Source organism: Brienomyrus brachyistius, chromosome 10 (assembly GCF_023856365.1).
Source record: "Brienomyrus brachyistius isolate T26 chromosome 10, BBRACH_0.4, whole genome shotgun sequence".
Lineage (NCBI taxonomy): Eukaryota > Metazoa > Chordata > Actinopteri > Osteoglossiformes > Mormyridae > Brienomyrus > Brienomyrus brachyistius.
In genome coordinates this window covers 21904630-21921912 of record NC_064542.1, presented here as the reverse complement: position 1 = coordinate 21921912, position 17283 = coordinate 21904630, and positions in this window count along the sequence as shown.

Genomic DNA, 17283 nt, shown 5'->3' with positions numbered 1-17283 from the left:
ATGGCTGAGAGGGCAGAACATTCAGTAGAGCCCAGCAGTGGAAAAGCACAGTGCTTCTTCAGCACTTTTATAACGCTCAGCTTGTTCCTGGTCTCTGCACGCCCATGACAGAAGCCCTCCGTGTTCCTCCACCCATGGAGCTCTGCAGCTCCACAGGTCATTTCTCACTGGGTCACTTGTACATGGTGCCCTCAAACCCAGCCCAGGGGGGGGTAGCACCAAGTAGCACTTGGTGTGGAACTCTCAGGCGGTGTCAACCACATTACACCATATGAAGGATCAATAGCGTCCTGTAAAAGAATCGGACAGATCGACCAATCAGGCCACAGGCATCAGCTCTCGGGGTGTTGTGGGGGTTTTTAGTCATGGTTTCCTACTACAGGAGCCCTGTGCTGGGGAGCTGCACGTGCCAAAGCGCTTGGCCATTGGTGAAGGGTGGGATGGTGTAGCTGGGGTCACATTCTGCTTTGTATTAACATTACCTGAGATCAAATGGACACACTTTGGTTTACGCAGCTGTTTCTGGGTGGGCTGTAAATGTACCCCCACCCCACCCCTCACCTCTGAGGTGGATAGGATCCTCCTCGCGGGAAATCGTAATTGTGGAAATTCAGCACGTTCTGCGATTCCCCACCCCAGGGCCAGGATCTACCGCTTGGACGATCGACCGGATGATGTTGCCGTCTCTGAGGAAAGCCTTCGCTTTGTTTATCCACGCTGATGCTTAGGAAATTAGATCCCAGCTGTCAGGGCTTCGTAAAAAGGAACCAAAAAGCTCTTAAAGGAAGATATCAGGTGTGCCTGGGCCCTTAGCAAAGACGCCGGGCGCTCACCGCGTTCACAAGTCCGAGCCTCCGGTTACATGCGTTTGTTAACAATTGGACTGATTCTTTGGGAACGGTTTGGGTTTTATTAGAATGTCAGACCTCATCTTAAGCAAGAAGAATCATCACTATCATCACACAAAACTGAGGACAAACGGCCTCCCTACCTACTCATATCGCCTCCGATTCATTCCAAGCTCGTTGCTACGCCTCTGCCGCTGGAGAACATCGCTGGGGGGCGTCCACCAAATTACATGATCCGGGCTCTCAGAAAAGCGAATATTACCGGAACCACAGCTCAACTTAAAATTCAGACTTTCCACTACGGGCTGTCCTTTGAATAATTCGATGTAAAATCGAACCCGGACCCTCCTGAATAGAGTCTCTCAGAAGGATCCAGCACAGAGCTTTAGCCAACGGGTTTAAGAAAAATCATGGGGGTGGGGGGGGGACAGAATGAAAAGTACATAAACTAAAAGCACTTGTTTTTGGGGCTGTGGGACTTGATCGGAAGGTCATGGGTTCAAATCCCCCATCTGACATATCCCCCAAGACACCCTGAACCTCCTTCTTATACCTTCCTGAAATTACCTTGAAACAAATAAAGATCCATTTGCTACTAAATCTCTTACATAGCGCGAACACAGTATTTTTGTGAGCTCTTATTTCTGACTCCGCCAGTCTGGTTGGGTTCTGAGCTCCTCCTGTGTGTAGCAGATCGCAAAGTGCGCAGCCTCTGTGGCCAGAAGCAGGGAAGTCAGGCATGGAGGCCCTGCTCTCAGCCGCTTTGCCACTCCGCTCAGGATGGAATATTTATAAGTCATTGGCGGGTCAGGCCCTTCTTCTCCGCTGTGCTTATTGCATGGAAATCGGATCGTCCTCTCAGATCTCCGGACTACCATTCCTACTCGTATAACCATCAGTGAAGTTTATTTCTTCTTCTCTCCCTTCTTTAACCCCCAGTGGTTGCTGAACGTATTCCTTTGGGGTATAATTTAAAAATAAATTACATGAACTAGCAGAGACAAAAACGGTTCATACTGGAGAAGAGAAGCCGTTATTGTATTCTAAGTACAAGCGCACGCATCGTGTTTTATCTCAGTTTTTATGTGGCGGCAGACACTGAGTAATATAATTGTGTTTTGCACCAAAAAATAGAAAAATAAAGTAATCATTTTTTTCCTCCAAAAAATGAGTCCACTGAAGGAGATGAATACTTAAATTAGGTCCCTGCAATTTCTCTGGAGCTCAGCACGAAGATGGTGTAGCAGCAAATGGATGCAAAGATCAATAACATACTTGAAAGCAGTTAGTTTGTTTCCAAACAGAAAAGGGTAGATAAATTAACAGGTTACCCAGAATGCACTGCTGGGGGTCCCTGTGAGCTCAGGGTTCATTACAGGTGATGGTTGTATGTGCACAGAGGACAGCCAGACCAAATGGTAATGCTGTAAACATTGTTACAGAAGTGCATCTTTGTGTGGTGTTCATGGGGAAAACACAAAATCACTGCTGAAGCAGTCGTTCAAGATAAAAAAAAAACAGTCAGACTGACCATTGTATTGTGCTTTACTCTTCCGTCCAATATATTTCCATTGTATCACTACATGTTTCCATCATCCCACCAATCGCGGTTACGTCGCATTGGCCTGAATCACTCTATTGCTGGGTTCCTAGCTGGGCTTTATGATGTATCGTGTAGCGCTTGTGAAACCATGGAAACTGTTACCCCTGAAGCTGGAGGAGGTCACAGAGCAGGACAAAGAGCAAGACGCAACCTTTACTGATCACAGGATGCAGGCGCACGGCATGAGACTCTACAGAGCTCAGTCTATAGAACCCGCATCGACGGCAGAGAATTAAGTCATCTGGCATAAGACGGAGAGCGCTATTCAGGCTAATCACAGGGAGCGGCCCATGATTTTAGATGATATCACGTCATTTGACTAGAGCACCCACACAATGCAGCATCTGAAATACTGCTATAAAGCCATTTCATTTCATATTTTGCTCAATTTCCGTTGATAATCTTGCTTTATTATTCAAACTCCTTTATCCATTTGAATTGTTAGAATTTCCATGATTATTTGAACATCCCGGTGGGCTTTTATTTTTACTAATACATTTCTAGAAATGTCTGTAAGTTTGTTTTTTGATTATTACAGGCCTGTTTGGTATCATCCACTGTAAAACGAAACAATTAACAAGCAGGAAAGATATTCATACATAATTTGGATTCAAATTAATGTTAAGGACAGAGGAACTTCTCGTTCAGATAAGGTGAGTTTTCTGCCTTCCTGAGGCCAAACGACAGACAAACAGCGCTGTAGCACGGCAAGTTGAGATTTACTGACAAACAGCCCTGCAAGCGATTACAGCGTAAAATAGCTTTGGATTGAGATTTAGCTATTTATGGACACTGCCTTGGGCACCTGAGCAAAGCGCGGCGGCTCACGGGAGGTGCAGGAGCATTAAGGCCTTCGCCTCACACTCTCGTGAGCTCTGATCTTCTCAGGCACTGGTAACAGCTTGCCTTCAGACACTCGCCATGAACCGTCACCTACTTGGCAGTGAAACTTTTATCGCCACTCATGAGTGGCCACTAAGGCACATAAACAAACTTTTTGAATGCTGCGACTGGAATTACACGCAGTAGCCTGTCACTCAAAGTGGCTGTGTTTGTGTGCCTGTATCGCGAATTGAAATTGTTTTGGCCTGCAAGGTAACTTGTCAAATTTAAGGTAGCCCAGTTTGAACAAATCTCGATCGTCGTTCTGAGCTTTTACATTTAGCCCAGACTACCTTAAATCCACAAGTTATCCTGCCACCTAAAAATCCAGCTTTGTGATACAGGTCCCCAGCCTGTCCATCCACGCCCATCTGGGGGTCAGAGGCAGTACAGTCACCATCCGTCACAGTCTCAGCAGTCTTCAGGGCCCCCGCCTACCGCTTGTCCCCATCATCACTGGTGCCTATGCAGTCTCACACTTCCCAGCCTGCTATTTTCCCGTTATGTACTGGATAAACACAGCCAAACAGCCATCTCAGGGCGTTTGACTGATTCAAAAGATAAGCTTATATCTTTAATGGTGGTTATTACCGACAGCATGCTTGTCTATGAAACGGAAGTATGTCTACTTTCCTCCGAATGTCATCTACAAAAACGAAATGAAGAATGACTTAAAAAGAAACACCTTCTCAGAGGAACTGAACATGGGAACGGCAGTTTGATTTCCTCGTTTAAATGCCAAGTCTCATTTCTCATCTTCCCTCACCATTCGGAGGCCACGTACGACCGTAACACTGCGTCGTGTCATGTGGTCGTGCTGTTTCATGATGGACCCCCGTTTCAGCGAGTGACATTTCCAGGCCCCGGTGACATTAACGAGGAACGCCTCCTGAGGACAGAGATAAAGAAATTACATGCGGCCGGATGACAGGATCTAACGGCAGCGCAGATCGCAATCTGATTGGCTGGAGCTGCAGAGCGTGAGTGATGGCGTGGAAGCTGCCCCCCCCCCCTCCGGAAAAAGCCACGGAGGACGAGGGACTGCAATGTGTAATTCAGGGAGGGAGCGCTTGCCTTTGGCAAAAACCCGAATCCCATCTCGCTCACCCATTAGTGGGGATGTGATTGACGGACTCCTGTCAGATATGCAGCTCAGTGTGACGGGGGCGGGGGGGGCAGCCTGGCGGCGGTGGGGGGGGGACCTGCTGCATCTCACCTGTTCTTCTCCTATGGCATTCTGAAGTCCAACCCAGGCACGACTAAAACGTCAGATCCTTTCATCACATTGTACCTGTCCAGCTCCTAGTCCACAAACCGCTTTCTCTCCCTCTCTCTCTCCTTTCCTCTCACCCCATCCCTCTCTCTTGCACACACACACCAGTACTTTCTTCTCTCTGAAAGGAAAATCTGCACTTGTGACATTTACAGCCAAAATTTGCAGAAGCACATCGCTACCTTCCTTTCCGCCGGACACTAACTGCACTACCCAACCCCCCCACAGCAGCAAAAGGCTTAACACAGGATGGAAATTGCCTAATTAAACATCCACTGGGGACATTCCAACTTGCTTCACAGTTCTTCTCCTATGTGTGGGAAGCCCAGATTTCTATTACATACATATAGTTTCACATGGGTATGAGATTCCCCTTCTCAGTCCAATCAGACCAGCAGACCAAAGCCTCTCGCTGAAAGCTGCGAGCCCAGCTCAGCTCTGCAGAACGGAACACCAACCGTGCACCAAGGCGATCCTCAATGGGGCAGCGACATCAGTCAGGACCACCTCGGCTGCTCCCGTCTTCCCCACGTCCATTTTGGTAACCCTGTGTTCAGGAATAAGACAGCAGCTTCGGGCCTCAAGACCTCAAGCTGGAAGCTGGTGCTTCTCCAGTGGAACGCAGTGATAAACGTGTAGCTGCCCCAGTAAGCTGTGGCTGCACTCAGGATGCTTCTACTGTATGACCTCCAGCATTTGCCCGCTTCATTCGCAGTTACATGCTGGAGGCCAGCCTGACCCCCACCCTCACACTGGACAGTCAGCTGCGTTCAGCCTGCCCCCCTCCCATTTTTAAAGTTTAATGAATTCAAAGTCATCTGCTCAGTGCCCCATTTCCACCTCATTGTCCTGGGGTCGGGGCCCCATGGTGCAGAGAGGAGAACAAAAAGCCGTAAATTCGGATGATTTCATGCAGCTAAAACCTTCAGCTCTCCTCCAAAGAGGCCCCTCCCGGCAACGGTCTCCCTGCCAAGGGACAGACACAGCACCTCCTCTTCCTCATTTCATCTTATAGCACCACCCCTGCCCCCCCAGGCCACTTCTCTTCTGACGCCCAGCCTAACATCCCATGCTGACGCCACGGGGAAATGTGAATTAGCAACCCCATCTGCCCCCAAAAGTGTCCATGATTTTTATCCTAGGAGAGAGGGGGTCACAAGGATATCTATTTGTGGTCCAGGCTGATTCAGGGCAATATAGGGCAGTTTGAGCAATTTCGGGCCGGTCCAGGCCGGTACAGGCTGCTTTGGGCCATTTCAGGCTGTTTGGGCCAGTTAGTGGCAGCCTTAGGCCGGTTCATGGCCGCTGTTTCTGAGCCTCAACAGCAAGTGTGCCGACGATGATGCGTCTTTTTGGTTCCTGACACCAGCCTCATTCCTGAAGTCGGGCTGAATTTTTCCTCACAATGCTTTACCCCTTGAACCTCCCCGCCAATCAAGGCAGCAGTGCCCTCAGCCAGACCCTCCATGTTTCCGTGTGCATGATGGCACCGGCAGGAGCTGATCGCTATGGCCTCAGGGCCCCCAAGCCTTAATTAGAACATTTCGCTGACTTTTTTTAAAATTTGATCCAGCCTACCCGCCCCCCCCACTTGCACTTCACCCCGTTGTGTCCCTGAGCGCTTTCAGCTGGAAACTGAGGTACAGTTGCTATAGCGATGGTCTTTGTGTTGTGGACTACACACCACCCTCTTCCTCTGTAACTTATGAGGGAGGAGCGAGGGGGGTGGGGCCGGGGGGGGGGCCAGGGATGGGGGCCAGGGGAACAGCAGCGATCATCACCTGCAGCAAGTCCAGCTGCTGAACTGCTACCAAATAGGAGCAAATAACCAAACACAGAGCTTAACCGGCCTCCGTGAGCCAAACACTGGACTGAAGCCAGCCTTCCCAGCAGAGCAGAAGGAGCATTCCCAGCAGAGCCAGTATTCCCAGCAGCTCCCAGGAAATGAAAGAATAAAAAGACTAAGATAGTAGCCTTTATTGCCAGCCTCCTTTACCAGGAAGGAACGGGGCTCCAGCAATGTCACAGTGCTGATGTTCAATGAGCCAAAGCATTCAGCCAATCAGCAAGCAGGGGCTGCCTATGGGTGGAGCGGGAGCCCTACCCAAAAGGAGGCTGCTGTCCGTGCATTCAGAAAGTAACTAACCAAGCCAATTGGCAGGCCGGTACCAACAGAGTGCATGTGCATCAAAACGATTCAACCAGACGTGGATTTAATCATGAACAGGTACTTCAGTTAATCAACAGTGTTCAGTTATGTAGCAATCTTTCTCCTCTACTGTGTTATTTACCATTATTTCATTATCATTTAATTTCACTCGTCATCATTTCCCTCCATTAAGAGAGAGGCGAATCCTCCAATCAAAGAGTCTCTGTGCTAAAGGCTCCTCTCCCCACCACATGAACGTCTCTTTGACTCGTGCTGGTCTTAAGCATGTGCATATTCATGCATTTCACCTCTCATCTGTACATTTGCTTGCTTGCATGGAATCTGTCTGAAATCTGCATGCCAGTTTGCATATGAGCCTTGAACACACATACCCTCCCTAGGACCTGCAAACAGAAAACAACCCTCTCGAAAATTGGTTAATAACTACCCACTGCTTCCTGTATGTTAGAGGCACAATGTCACAGTAGGCCTGCGTTCATAGTGGGGTACCGCAGGGTTCAATTTTAGGACCATTATTTTTCCTAATTTACATTAATGAGATAGATAAATAGAAAGAGAGAAAGAGAGAGAGAGAGAGATACTTTATTTATCCAGAAGGAAATTTAGGATACTGACCAATACATACAGTAAACTGGTTAAATTTGCTGATGACACCAAGGTGGATGGTGTAGCAGATACTGAACTAGCAGCACAGAGGCCACAACGAGATCTTGATTTAGTTAACGGCTGGGTTGATACCTGGCAGATGAAATTTAATGTAGATAAATGTAAGGTAATCTATGCAGGTAGTGTAAATATGCAGTACAGATATTTTATGAGTTCCACTGAAATAAAGATAGTTGATCATGAGAAAGACTTTAGCGTGCATGTTGATGCCGTCTTGGAAAGGATTCAATGTAGGGCTATGAGAATGATTGCTGGTCTTATGAGGAGAGGTTAGCTGAGCTGAATATGCTCAGCCTGAGACTAAGGGGGGACATGATCCAGGTATATAAGATTCTAACAGGTCTGGATGCTGTTCAGCCAAATAGCTACTTCAGTATTAGCTGAAATACCAGTACTCCTGGCCATAGGTGGGAATTAGCGGGAGAAGATTTTAAAATAGATTTGAGAAAGTACTTCTTTACACAGCATGTAGTTAGAGTATGGAATAGTCTTCCTGCTAGTGTAGCGCAAGCCAACACCTTGGGTTCCTTTAAATCAGAGCTGGATAAGATTTTAACAACTCTGAGCTATTAGTTAAGTTCTCCCCAAACGAGCTTGATAGGCCTCCTCACGTTTGTAAATTTCTTATGTTCTTATAAACCCTGAACATGAACCCTGACCCCAGCAATCACCACATTTTAGCTGGGCTCACCCTAGACTGCTTGAATCGGCAGGCATTCATCCACACCCAGGAGGCCAAGGCTATGGAAGACAATGCCATTGTATAGACTGCAGCAACAATGAGCTTCACTCCTCAAAACCCCATTCTGCTCTCTATCAGACACGTGGAGTCCGAGCTCAGGGTCTGCATTTATCTGGGGTTAAGGGCTTTGCTCAAGGTTCCAGTGCTGATACGATTCGTCAGCTGACCAGGATCTGAACCAAGAACCTGAGCCCCAGAGTCACATGCCACCTGCTCGCTCTTAACCGTCTCTTCACTGCCATCTCGACTGATCAGGTCACTGCCAGGGGACAGGAGGAGGCCACAGAGAGAGTGAATTAGCTGGCTGTACTGGGTCTGACATAGCAAGCAGAACATAAGGGGTGACAGGCCAAGTGAGGACCACCATTGTGAGCGTCAGCACAGGATCTTTGCAAGTTTCATGGCGGGTTTTTCATTACCAGGGTCGCGTGGGCGTGTGTGTGTTCAGATGCTCTACTGCCACGAGAGCATGGCACATGGCACCCGGCCCCCAGCACGCAAGCTCACTCAGTGTGTCAGAAACGGGGGGGGGCGTCCTTAGCCCTGGTACTGATGCAACACTCACAGTCAAGGAGACACAGAACAGGGGATTAAAAAATAATAATAATTACAAAGCTGCCTCCCCTACAAATATGATCCAAAATAGCAGACTCATGACATCGCCCTGGGATGAAGTTCCTCATCCGACTTAGGGCAGAGAACCAGTCCTCAACTAGGCCTTCGCTGCATGGATAACATGTGTTTACATTTACGGCTCTGCCAGCCCCTTACGGAGTGCGTGGGGGTGCCGACGCTACCACACAGTCGTTATACGTGAGGAAGAAGCTCAGCATAGGGCGGACACTGGATCACCAACAGCCAACGGCAACGTAGCCTCAGCGGGGGAGAGCAGAGCCTGTGGCAGCGGGCAAATGCGGCTTGGGAGAATCAGACAGGAATCCCAGCCTAGAGGCAGTTAGGGGGATTGTGTCTCAGGAACTACAGAGACCACCCACGCCAGGGGGGAGGGGGGTATTCCTGATGCCTCCATAGAGGGAGACACAGAGGAGCGACCTCAGTCCCCCAGGAAGGGGCAGATTTGCGACTCACATGGAACTGATATCTCGCCTGACCTCCCCCATCTTGGAACAGCACTGACACCCACCTGACCGCTTACCTCAGAACCAAACCAACAACAACTCCTCCACCTCAGAACAGAACCAACACCAACCCCCCCCCCCACCTTAGAACAGAAGCAACATTAACCCACACCTCAGAGCAGAACTAACATTGCTGCCTTCCCCGCAGAACATAACCGGCATCTACCCCCTGCCTCAGGACAGAACCAGCAGTCAACACAGAACCGGCACTGATGCCCCGTCTCAGATCAGATCCGACACAGACCCCCCACCTCAGGACAAAACCAACACTCACCCTCCCCCACAGGAACCCTAAACAGCCCCACACCAGCTGCCTGGAGCCACTGAATCCTAGCGGCTTTTTCATTTTGATGTAACTAGCGCAAGACGGACACCGGAAACACCAGGGGAGGTAGCTTACCATCAAAACGGCGTCTTTACTGAAGTCGTTCAAACTCAAATAGAAATGAGAAGGCATGAGTGCAGGCCTGGGGGAGGAGGGTTTGACACCCCCACACCGAACTCTGTTTGGCTGACTCAACACCCAGACGAATTTCTTAATCTTTGATGGGAAAAATACTTTTGAACTGTGGAAAAACTTCTTCAATATACTCAGAAATATTTTTTGCCTGTATGTGACTAAATCCAGCTGAGCTATTAAAAATTTAAAAAAAAATAATCCAATGTCAGTCTCACATTTAAAGGTCAGAGCTGTAATAACGATGCAGCTGAATCATGCGCTGAGCATCTCCCGAGCATCCAGTCCAAATGTTCCGGAAAGGGCAGACGGGAGCGGAGAAGCCGGCTCCCAATCCGTACTATCCTAGATCGGAGCTCTGAACTTGATCCCCGAGTGTTGGAGAGCACAGAGTAGAGGATGAAGCCAAAAAACCTCGGAAGCATTACTTCTCTCATAGGACTATCAAACTGACCGAAGTAATAGTCACTTTGTTTCCATAGAAACAATAACCAAGAAAGTAGCTACTATCATGGATGCAGGGCAGAGCCATGTAATGTTCAGTAAGGTGCAGATGTCCCACAAGTCACATAAATGCTGTGTACTGGCTTCTGTTCACATGCTCTTTCCAGACCGAGAGAACAGAGAAGCAGCCGCAGTCCAGCTGATTAAAGGTGGAGCAGGAGGTCTGGACTCTCCACGTCAGGCTTATGTCTCCTAACAGCCTGCACCAATGTGTGTGATCCCACCTCTCCAACATGCAGACCTTCAATGGAGTGAGAGCTGTCGAGGATCAGGGCAGCAGCTCAGAGTCCATCTTTAGCGCCCCCTGCAGGGATGGTGCAGAAATGCACTGGGCAAGTCAAGAATAAAGCTCCTAAGCACTAGAATGCTGGTTAAGAAATCATCCACAGAGATGATATTTGTCAGCATTATTCGTTTTGTTATTAAAGGATGTTGCAGATGATGGCAGCACTATCACTAAGCTGGTGTGGCAGTACTGGGAAGTCCCAAGAAACACTCTGTAACCAACAGCATCAATCCGCTTCATGATGGGACATGAATGAGGCCACCCACTGTCCCTACAGAGATGGCAAGCAAAATGACATAAAGAGAATAAGCACCTAAGACAGTGAAGGAGCCCAGACAGAATTAATTACTGGCCAACAGAGAGACCTTTCCTGTTCGATAAAGCCATAAATCTGAGAGGCTGATGGGAGTGGGGGGGAGGGGGGTGTCAGGATGTGATAAACGATCTGAGGCCTTCGTCGACCAAGCAGAGCAACGCTACTTTGGCTTCAGAGCTGGGGGATTGTGGAAGCCCCTGGTGGTCCTATCTTTTCCCAGAATGCTTGATGAACTTGTTCTCTCGGCTGGTTCCTGGGTGACAGGGTGATAAGGACGGGATCACGGCATTCGCCGCCCCCCCCCCCCCAGGTTGCACCTGCACAGCGCTTTAGGGAAACCATGAAATCCCCCCCCCGCCTCCCACATTCCAGCTTTCAAGGGACAAGATTCAATTAAGCAGAGCACAGAGCAATTAGCAGAATTAATGAGCAGCTCAGATAGAGAGGAACCCTGAACAGATCTTGTGTCGACAGAACGGTACTTTCCGGCAACCATATGGGGCGGGGATGTCACAGGTGCTGCTAGACAGGTGCAATGCCAAGAATCGAAATCACTCCTGTTTACACAGATGATGCTAAATAGCAAATCACAACAGATGATCAATCAATTACCTGTAGAGGGCACCCAAGAGTCCCCTCATCTCCATCCCCTCATTCTGTATACAGTCTATTCCACTGAAGTTACATTTCAAACGCTTCCACATGGCCCTCTGACACCAGCGAATCCAAAGTCATTCGGGGGTTTTTTTCGTCACCTTGTAAATATTGAACGTCTGTTTCTCTGCCAGCCATAAACCATAAACACAATCTGTAAGGCATCAGGTGAGCGAGCAGTACAGACCATCACACAGGGGTAATTAATTACCACGGACTGCACGCCGCCCTTTCTGCCTTAACCTGTAATGCCGAAGAAATAAAATAAAGAAAAAAGTAATAGACAATAAAAAGCACAAGTAAAGATGTGGGCCAGTGAAGCCGCATCCCATCAGCACACAGCGTTTAATTACAATAAATTAGCAGGGAGAAAGGCAAAGCATCCCAGGATCACAGGATGAAGGGCATCGACAATTAAGAAAACCAAATGCCGCCATCTTGCTGCTTAAATGTTCACCTGCGCATGCGGGTTAATGGGCCACAGATAACAGCAGCGGGGGCGCAGTCATAAAACAGGCGGCAGCGATTAGCACCATCATAAGAAGGAGTTGGAGTTGGCCCCCATTGATGATAATCATAATAGTCTCTCCCACCCCCCATCCATACACTGAGGTTCTCTCGCTGGAGGACTCCATTATATTTCACTGTTTAATTAAAGAATCTGCCCCCCTTAGCCTAGGGTAATAACTACACAGTAACTTTCTCAAGTTGTTAGAGTCACTATTATTTTTGCACAAGTTCCTGCAACATCCTGGTGAAATAGGAGTAGAGCTCTGATACTCTGAGTACCGACACCCTGTGTACTAATACCCTGAGTACTCCCTGCGTACCAACACCCTGGGTACTGACACCCTGAATACTAAAACCCTGCATACTGATAGCCTGAGTACTGACATCTTGAGTACTGACACAAAGCAGGCACTTTTCCGGAATGTGCCGTTTTCAGGCCGAAGCTGACAGCGCATCTCCAGAGGTGCTGGGTGGTAAATTAGCCCCCATAAATGTGATAGCAGTGGACTCGCTGGACAGGAACCTATTCAGCCGGAATATAGGAGCATCTACTTCCAGATACTCAATAATACTCACTAGTCACCAGGGACCAGGCTGGCTGCCTATGGGGGGAGGGGGGGGGGGAGATTTATGAAGTTACAGGATTGTTTCTCCTCCACGTGTTATACTGACCCCGACCTTTTGGCTTAAGTCCATTTCAGCCCTGGGTCCTTGGTGATGGGAAGTGACAGGTTGTGTCAGGTACCATCTGACAAGCCAATAAGAGGCGGAAATTAAGGGGTGGGTAAAATTATGGACAGCCACCTGAGGATCTAACATAGCAAGCAGGTGTATCCTTTGGCCAGTACTCACACAGCCCGCATCCAAATAAATCCATTACATCCTTCCCACGCATCTATAAGTCAGCCCTCCCCAGTAACCCAAAACATAACAGGATCACGCATCCCAGCAAAACTGCCTGATCTTACGCACTTCCAGATCGCTGGTGACGCTTTGCGACGGCTACAGTGTTTCCCCATCAAATGTCAGCTGCCCGATTGTTTTAATTGCGCTCAGCCAACGAGTCGTCTCATCCGGCCTATCAGCTGCAAATCAAATGCTAATTTAAACCAGTGTGTCACATGTTTCAGACGCGTCCTCTACAGGAGCCACCTGTAACATGATTACCTGCCAATCAATAATTGGAAAACAGAAGAAGGGATTAATTTCTTTTCTGGTGGGGGGAGGGGGGCAGAAATCACAAAGAATATTTAAGAAGTGCAGAATCACAATCGTCTTATTTGTGCATTAAATGTCCAGCCAAATAACTGGACCAGAAACTGATTAATAATTGCAAAAGACTAACCAGCATAAGTAAATCAGGAAAGCCTCATAAATAAATACCACACATGCGAAATACACACTTAGGATGGACCATGAAAGCAACGGAAAAAAAATGCATGGAAACTAGATTCTCCATTGCCCTCTTGTCCTGATTAACCTTATAGACATTTTCGCACGTGCAACCCTCAAAACCTTCCCCAATTCCATTCACGGACTTCTTCTAACAAAATAATGCAGCTTAATATCTAATATTTTAATGTGATTGTATATTGTTCTGTTAATATGGCATACACCGAAAAGCCTATATATGTAACGTTATCACCGTGTTAGGTGCATTTCTGAATTTCGAGAGCCAACAATCAGCTCCTTTTCTTTCTGTCCTGACGTCATGGGTGCTGTTGCCCAGGGCCACTTAATACTCTTAAATCTGGCCCTGCGTGTTTGCTCAAAGGCCATGAGTCCAATGTAAGACGAAGGATCACATCATGGCTATGAACCAACTCCCTCCATTACCAGATAAATCCCGTTTTATATCGTTGATCTGTACAGCGGTTTCCAGCCATCCATGTTTTTTTTTTTTTTTTTTTTTTTTGACCCTGCTCAGCTGCGAAAACTTCACGCCTCAGTCTAATTAGTGTCTGTCTTGTGTTTTGATGAACGTTCTACGTGAACATAATGGACGCTTGTCTTGGGGCTGGATAGATGGAGAAAAAAAATACAATGTAAAGGCGGTAAGTGAAGGCAATGAAGGGCATTAACGGCCGGCAGGGAAGGTGTGAGAGAGGTGGGTAGGTGAGAGATCGCGCTTAATAAGCCGGCTTCTTTACTGTTTATTACATTTTCCCGGAAGATGCAGACCGTTTCCTTTCTCTCGCTCACTCCCTCTCCCACACGCAAACACAGACTGCGTGTCGCAGGATTTACGGCGCGTCTGCCAAGCCGAGTACCGGCCACCGCCGAACCGAACTGCCATCAGCGCTCCTGCCCATACGGCTTCTAACCAAGATCAAAGCACGCTTCGTATCTGAGATTTTTTAACTGTCTTCTCCAAGCGAGGCATTGTTCTGCAGACTGTGTAAGATGTGTGTGTATGTGTGTGGTTTTTTGTGTACGGTTATAAATTTTCAAGATTGAACTTTCAAGATTCTTAATGTCTATATATAAGGATACACGTAGCCTACAAAAACATTTTTGCGCCATGCCCCACATGGCGAATGAAGTGTTGTTTCTCCTGGACCACCGTGCAGTTTAGGATGAAATAACGATCAATTAAAATATAAAACCAGAAAGGGCATCCCTTCATCATTCACACCCCTCTCAATCATACATCCAATATACAGACAATTAAATATTTATAATATATACACCTGTATGCATGTGTGCATACCGCATCTATACGGATTATATATATATATAGGTCCTACATAGGGGCTACATACAAACACATACATATTGCACAAGACTAGAATATCAACTGCTCTTGTCAACTTGTTAACAAAGTTCAGTCATTGATTGATCTAATGTAATCCATTCTGCATGCATGCATTTTTTTTATTCTGGAGATTTATTATTCGGGTACTCGATGAAAAGAGCATATATTCAAATATCTGATTATTCGTAAATGGTCATTCTCGTTAAAAGGCGCACCCCTGCATGTAAATGCAATACTTTCTGCAACACCAGATAAAACACCGCATCTCCGAAACGAAATATCTTTAACCAAAGATGTCAATATTCACCTGACTGCAAATCCTTACGAACCCTTTATCCCCCCAAAAAAACTACTCGTTTCCTCTTTTTCTCCACAGCAAAACCTCCCACCAGCAACGTAATTCCTTCCGCACACTTTCTGTCCAATATATAGATATTAAATATAAATATAAAACAAATACTCAGGCGCATAATGAGGCAGACATCTCCGTGCACACCACAGTAAACATATGGGAAACATCTCCACTTCCCATACGGACATATCCATTTTAAATCGATCCCGGAGCCTCAATTTTCCCACGCAAGCTGAGCCTGCATAAGACTTCATGTTGCTTTAATGCACCGACCAGCGATGCTTCCTTTACATTTTAACCGAATTAAACCACACTTATTCCATAGCCACGTTAAATCTACGTTATACGACGACGGAATGACTCCCTTTAAGCAAAGCAAAAGTATAACAAGTATATCATACCTTGCTTCGGTACCGTCTGGTACCCCCGGTATCGTAAGGACCCTCAGAGAGCCAAGGAACAGACTTGGCTTGTCTGATAGAAGCGTTCCAGTTTCAGATAGACGGATGAATAGAAAGTGGGGAGAGAGTGGATCGGGAAGCGGGTCGGAAATTTAGAGAGGGAGATGTGCTTGAGACGCCGATCCGATGAAGAGATCTCTCTCGGGTCCTGATGCTGACATCAGAGGGGGTTGCTTAAGGGGGATCGCAGAGCAACCGTCGCCGAATGCTCCTCCGTTTGCTTTATTTACATCCACCTGTTTTATATATATATATATATATATATATATATATATATATATATATATATATATATATATATATACATGAATTTTTATGTAATCGAACGTCGAAAATATCTAGGGATGAGTCAGCATCATGAAATATTATGATATTCAAGAATGTGTAAAAAAAAATCCAAAGATCTATTAGAATCTTACAGTAACTGGGCTGTTGAAAATATTGGCAGGAATATAATTAGTTGTGATTTATCCGTTCTCCAGTAAGTTTGCGGTTTTTTCGTTCTGAAGTTTGCTTCCACTTTTTTTTTTTGCTTGAGCTCTGCATGCGACCTCCGAGCCAGACATAATAATTTTCGTCCTAGCACATTCATAGCCTGGCGCGACTGTGAGAAATTTCACCAAAATGTGTGAGGTGATAAAGGACTGATCACCCGGAGACATTCGACTTTCGCTGAATAAAAATATTTTGGATTCCATACGATACACTGAGCAAAAGCAAGTGAATTATCGGCACAGATTGTGTCTGTTGGCAAATCTGGTGGCAACAATGATGTTTCTGCTTTTAATTTTATATGTATATTTAGGTTGTCGTTAAAAATGTTCTTGAAAATCGTGCTCAGTGAAATACGTTCTTAAATTTTTGAATGAGTGAACGTGAAATATCGATTTGTCTTTCCCAGTAGACAGACTATTAGTAGATACGTTTTATAGGGTGTGTATTATGTTGGCTTCTAGTAAATTTTCAACTCCTCTTCTTGTCAATTCCAGATAATTATTATACGATTGTGTAACCAAAAAGAAATTCCCTTCGCCGTTATTGCCCAAGGCACAGGCTATGAAACGTTATTGTATGCTACTACATTTGAGGTCTCCCATCAGTTTAATTTCAGTTTCAAATACATTTATTCACTCTAATTTAATGCCTATCGCTTTCCTTTTGAAACAACGAGTGATCTCAGTTTGTATGGGAAGAAATAAATATTTTGATCCGTACAGCATACATGGCTCTCCGAGTGTGGTGGGATTTATCGAATGTTATTCGAATAATCACTGGTGAAATTCTGCTAGGAAATCTTCCCCTTAAAGACCATCCCTGCTAACTGCACCAAATTACCTGAGCAGTCTTCACTAGGATGACCCAAAATACAGAGATATAATAAAAATTGATTTCCTTATAAGCAAAACCCTGTTTTTTTAATGTCAATAACTATTTAATGTCTTATAAGGAAATAAATGAAACGTTAAGGGCTATAATCCTGGAAACTTTTATCTTGACCTTTTAATAAGCCTAAAATTCAATATTTACCCACACACAATATGATCAAGATTTTTTTTTAAAACCAGATCAGTATTTCTTAGATGCATCACATTGAGGCAGGTTTCTTCAGCTCAGACGACATCACTTCTCCCAAGTCTGAACTTCCTAAAATGCACCATCACACCC